The sequence below is a fragment of the Chaetura pelagica genome, unplaced genomic scaffold (assembly GCF_000747805.2).
Source record: "Chaetura pelagica isolate M959 unplaced genomic scaffold, ChaPel_1.0 scaffold648, whole genome shotgun sequence".
In the NCBI taxonomy this organism is placed as follows: Eukaryota; Metazoa; Chordata; class Aves; order Apodiformes; family Apodidae; genus Chaetura; species Chaetura pelagica.
In genome coordinates, this window is record NW_009954321.1 from 867,058 (window position 1) to 872,771 (window position 5,714).

Below are 5,714 nucleotides of genomic sequence, written 5' to 3' on the forward strand. Positions count from 1 at the left end.
TTTAATTAATAATCAGCAATGATCTGTCAGTCAGGGCTACTGTAATTCATGAACTGTTAAGTCAAAGCAAAAATGGCAAGTAATTAGACTGTATCCATTAGAGCTTCACTAGCACTCACTCATACAGCTAGGGTTTCAATCCAAGGAAGAAATGGAAGTGTGAAACTCCTTAATATATTCAGCTTTTTAATTAGCAATCAGCACAGATTTGTCAGCCATGCCAGCTCTAATGCACGAGCCATAGAAACACAGAAAAAAAGGCACATTTTCAAAATCATTTATGCTTATATTTACATTCCCTGCAGCCTGAAACATTGGAGAAACTACTGAAATATCATTGACATCCCAGAGAGGCAGAAAGCATCTAGCTCACAATCCAACATAACCAATAGATTACTCTTTGGGGAAAGACTGAAGTTGAATATTTATACAAGATAGTTAAAATCCCCAAACACTGACAAATAAACATTATCCTTTTTAACAATATGTGAGACAAAACTTCCAAGAGTTCAGGTAATACAATTTATATTCCAGTCAATCCCATTTTTAAGAATCCATTAATAAAAAGAGAGTGTGCTTACCAGGCTGCTGGGCTTTCTTCAGTCTGTGAATGGAGGAATAAGTGGTGGAACAGAAGTGCAAGAAGTCTTCTTTTATCCAATCTTCACAGGTGCCAGGGAAAACTGAGCTGGTGAGGCAGAACCCAGTCTGCTTCTGGGCTTTGGTAGGCACAAGATTTTACCTCTCCCAACATAGGATGGGTTCTGCAGTTCTTTTGGCAAACTGACCAGGAGACTGGTAAACTGGGTGCTCCAGCATTGGGCCAAAAGCCACCTGCTTCCTCCTCAAGGTCCTCCAGGGAAAGGGGAAATGAGAGGTATAAAGGCTCTCCTCTTTTTATTCATATTAATATAAACATCAGAACTTTAATTGCTTAATTTCACTGATATCAAGCACCCACACTAGGCCTTCCCATGTAGAGTAAAAATAAAAGGATGTTTCACATCTCTTTATAAGGATCTTTTTTACTACTTCATGTATTTATATATCAAATAACTTGCTTCCACAGCAGAGGGCAGCTCCCACTACAGACTCTACTAGACCCAGTGTTGTATGGATCAGCTGATAAAGGCACCAAGAAAGATTAAGCTAATTACAGTTTGCAGGTAGGGTGGTAATTGCACTTCTAACTGCCTAAATCAGGCATACAAAAGCATGGCTGCATTTCTATGGAGGCTGACAGGATACTCAGTGCCAGCTGAAAATTCAGCCCTAAATAGTGCTAATGTTCTTATCTAAAAATTACTTTTGTTTGCCTGATGCCTGACCGAGTTACAACTATCTCACTAGATGTTTAATTAGCTGATTTTCACTGTGCTCTTATTTCCATTTTAGCTCCCCTTGCTGATGGGAGAGAGCAGGTTTCTGGCTCTCTGCTTAAAACCAGTCCCAGGGCAAAGACCACAGCACCAGTTTGTCTTCACCTTTCCAATGTCAGTTCCACAGAGCAGGCAGCCAGTGTCTTAAGCTCTCAAGTACATTCTAGCTAGACCCTGTGTTGTCTCTGATGGCTGGCTTTCAGAGGTTGGAAACATTCATCTCACAGTGGAGTTTTCAGTTCTTATTTTTGAAGCAACGACTATTTTTCTGCAAAATACGGGTCAAGCTGTCCCTTTGAATCTACCACAGATTCACAAGCAGGTACTCTCAAGCAGCTGTAATCTTGCCACCTTTTCTCTTTGAACAAAAGCCTATAAAACATTAATCTTAGTCCATAAATTCTTTAAATACTTGCCATGAATGGATGTTTGTGAATTCTAGGTATGCATTTGTGAATGGCCCCGACCAAGCTTTGTGAGAAGTCCACGTGATTCAGATATTAACACAGGGATATGACTTGAGCTCCAGCTGGTGCCCCAGCCTTTCCACAGTCTCTTCACCAACTGCTGGCTTCTTTAACATTTCAGTGGGTTGCTTTTTTTAAATTTATTTTGTTAAGCATACAAACTAATGCTTCTTTGATTACCAAGCTGCTTCAGTGGAAGTTTTAGTCTATGTCCTCCCCTCAGACTACCACCCAACAGTCCTCTTAAACACCTTTTATAGTCTAAGCTTCTGAGCACTATTCTGTGCTTCAAGCAGTAACAAAGGTTGGCAATACAATGCCCAGTGTTCTCAAAATGTTGAAGAGTGTACTTTAATAAACTCCATGGCAACGCACACATCACACACCTACTCAAAGGACTCTTCTCTTGGGAGCACTACTACCCTGAACTTCCAAGATGCACCTCCCAAGAGGGGAAGCAAGCAAGCACGCTGTTAGAAACTGCATTGTCCTGGGAAGTCTGGGTCAGAACAGTGAGACATCTCCACCCAGCAGCCAGCCCTTGCCTTTGAGAGATGTTCTTCATTTGTAAGAGGCACCAGCTTAAAACAGTTAAGAGTAAGGATTCTTGTAGCAAGGAGTAGGGGCCCATTGAACTGGTAGATTTTGTACAGTTTGATTTTTGTACAAGAAGGTTGCATTTTAAACAACTGTCTTTTGACTTCCTCTTCAGAGAACTCCAGTCTTTTGGAATGAAAACAATCCTGCTGTATGCTGACTAACTGTCGAGCACAGTGGTAAGTGAAGGAGAGGTAGGTTGGAAAGAAGTGTCCTTTCTATCCCAAAGCTTATTCCTTAAAGTGTTGTAGAACAGATCCTGTATTTTTACTAATACAGCAACCTCAGTGTAAAGACTTCACAAATTATACTTAATCCAACTAAGCTGTCTGAATTGAAACAATAATTATTCAGGAGACTTGAATTGTCTGCATTATAATTGAAAGGAGGTGTGGCACAAAACTACTGTCACTCAACAAGGCACATATCACAGCAGCTAGATGCTAGAAGTGTTAATCATTTAAAATTCTGATCCTGAGGAGCAGTCTCACCTAAAATTTAAAACACTAACCAAATTACCCCCCAAAATTATGGGGGGAACTACTTGTTCTAATGCTACATGTACATGTAGTACAGAAGGGGGGAAAACCTCTCATTTGAAAATGTTCCTTCTTTTTGCTTGTTTCTGTCACTCTGGAACACCTCAAAATTAAGCAGCTCCAATCCTGTTATGTCACCTATTCAGATTTCTTGTTGCTGTGACTGTTGTAAAACCAATAAGCACTCTCTCCCACTCTGTTAACCAGTCAATAGAAACACTGCACAAACCCCCAGGGAGCCCCACTCAGTACAGCCCCAGTGGATACTGATCAGATTTGTTGCCCACTGGTCAGAGATCAGCCAGTTTCATACTCACTCACTAGCAGCTTCCCCTCTCCTGGCAAACTTCTCCTACACTGTCTTACCAAAATTGGGGCAGATGATTCCTAATTTTCTCTGCAGTATCCAAAAGATCTCTTACACTTCCCTAGGTAATTAGATTGAGAAAAAGTTGTGAAATCAGCAAATCAGTGTTAATTGTTACCTATCAGCTTGTTATTTTAAACCTCAAAATCTCATTGTCTTCATTTTTCTGTCTCACTGAAAAACTTCTGGTCCTCTGACAGTCAGTATCCAAGGAGCAGTTAAGGGCTCCAGCTCAATGCTGAGGCAGTGGAAACTCTCACCAATTTGGGACCAAGTGTGCCTTCAGTTACCTGTGCAGGGTACATCACCTCCAAGTGCAAAGAGCAGAAGACTACATAAAGAACATCATCTCAGTTAGTGATCAGGAGACTGCCATTTCTCTCCAAGTCCAAAAATTATTTTTTTTTGACAGTGCATTTATTTTTTAATAAAAAGAGGCATGTCATGCTGCAACTTAACATAACAGGTTAATATAATAATGCAACCAGAATGCAGGAGAGGGTAAAGTCACCCTGGAGGCAAAGCAGGCAGCAGCTTCCTCATTCTTCTCCTTCAAGTGTTAGCAAGGCTGAGCAGAAGTAAACAACTAGAAAGTCATATGCAACAAATGGAGAGCAGAAGAGCTCAGCACTCTGAACAATCATTTTCTATTCATTTAGCAGCAACAGAGCTGTGCAGTGGTGGTAATGGCAAGATTAGACAGCACAGTAAGCACCAGAGTTTCACTTGGTTTTGCATGGAAGTGAACAAGAGAGAAGCTAAATACAAATAATTTGGGAATTAAAAAAGACCAGAGGAATAATGATAGACTGGTTATTACAAGTTTAGCAAGGCTGAAGATGCTCTTCCAAAATTATCAAGAAAGAAAGCAAAAACTGCTGTCCATTTTTTAGCATAGCATTTATTGAACAGTTTATCTCCTAAAACCACTTTATTATCTAAGTGCCAGTGCACATTTAGCTCAGCTATTTATTTTGAATGGATAAGGACAAAAACCCATGGATACATTTATCCAGGGGAAGAGGTAAGAATGGTGAATATATTAAGGAAAAATTGGTTCTGGAAGATTCAGGCCCACCAAGTTTTAAACTTAATTACAACTAGCTATCTAGCTAATCTGAGTGGAGCTGTAGGCTGGAGCCCAACACAACATTTGATGATAAAAGGCAGAGTGGATTCCCATAAAAGTCTGTTTAGCAAAGCCATAAGCAGTGATATTTTCAACAGTTTATTTACATTGCTTGGATTGGCAAAGAGATATAAAACACAGTAAAGTCTGACACGTTCAGAAGCATCACTAATTACACACAGACATAAGACACTGGTGGATAAAAAGAAATCAGAAGTTGAGAACTGCTAATACAGACAGTTGAACCAGTAATGAAATGCAGAAATATACATATTTAGACAGTTCCTGAGATAGCATTGCATCATACTAACTGCTCAAAGGGGGTGAAAGAAGAACATACAGTTTCAAAGGAAGTCATAAATACATGAAAAAGCCAGGTAAAAGCCTTAGGAATACTCCACTTGAAGTCTGACACATCAACATTTGGCCCTCAAATTATGTCACATCAATAATATCATATATTAAATAATGGTTTGTTAACCAAGTATGTGGAAAGTGTGGGGCTTGGGGGTTTAACAGCCCTACTAATGGCAAATGTAATTAATTTTCCTCAGACTTCCACTTCAAAGAAATTCAAGGAATTCAATTGATCATTTTTGGTGGTCAAAGTTAGTCACAGCCTTTACACTTATTACTCAAATACACCCACATAACACTCCACTGTGTTACAGTGAGGATGCAGTAGCCCATCATCACAGAAACTAAATTCTATTTCTTTACAAACAACTATATTTATAAAACATCCAGAATAAGCAGCTGTACAACAGGTTAACTATCATACTTGAAAGGTCAGTTATTCCAAAATGCATGCCCATTTAAGAAATCAACAATTTAGAGTGCTCTGGCAGTTGATGAAGTCAAGGAAGCATATGAGTTATCCAAACTAGCAGTAAGTTCTGTGAACATCATCTTCATTTCCAAATCTGACAAGCTAGTTTATTGCCTAGAGGGGACGATTTCCATAGAAGAAAATGCTTCTACTATGTTGGGAGAGAAAATAAGCTTGTAGAAGGGAATACTGTGCCTTAAATGAAGACCAAGTTACTTGTTACACTGATTAGCTGATCTGCTTCAAGAGAACTAAAAACCCCTGGTGATTAACTTAGTGTTATCTAACATTTTGCTAATCATTGCTAAGTGCTAATGACTAAGGTACCATTAATGTCAGTAACAGGTCATTCGAACAGCCAGCTGCTTGTCAGTCACTACAACAGAGTATTGTCTTTTAATCCTGCT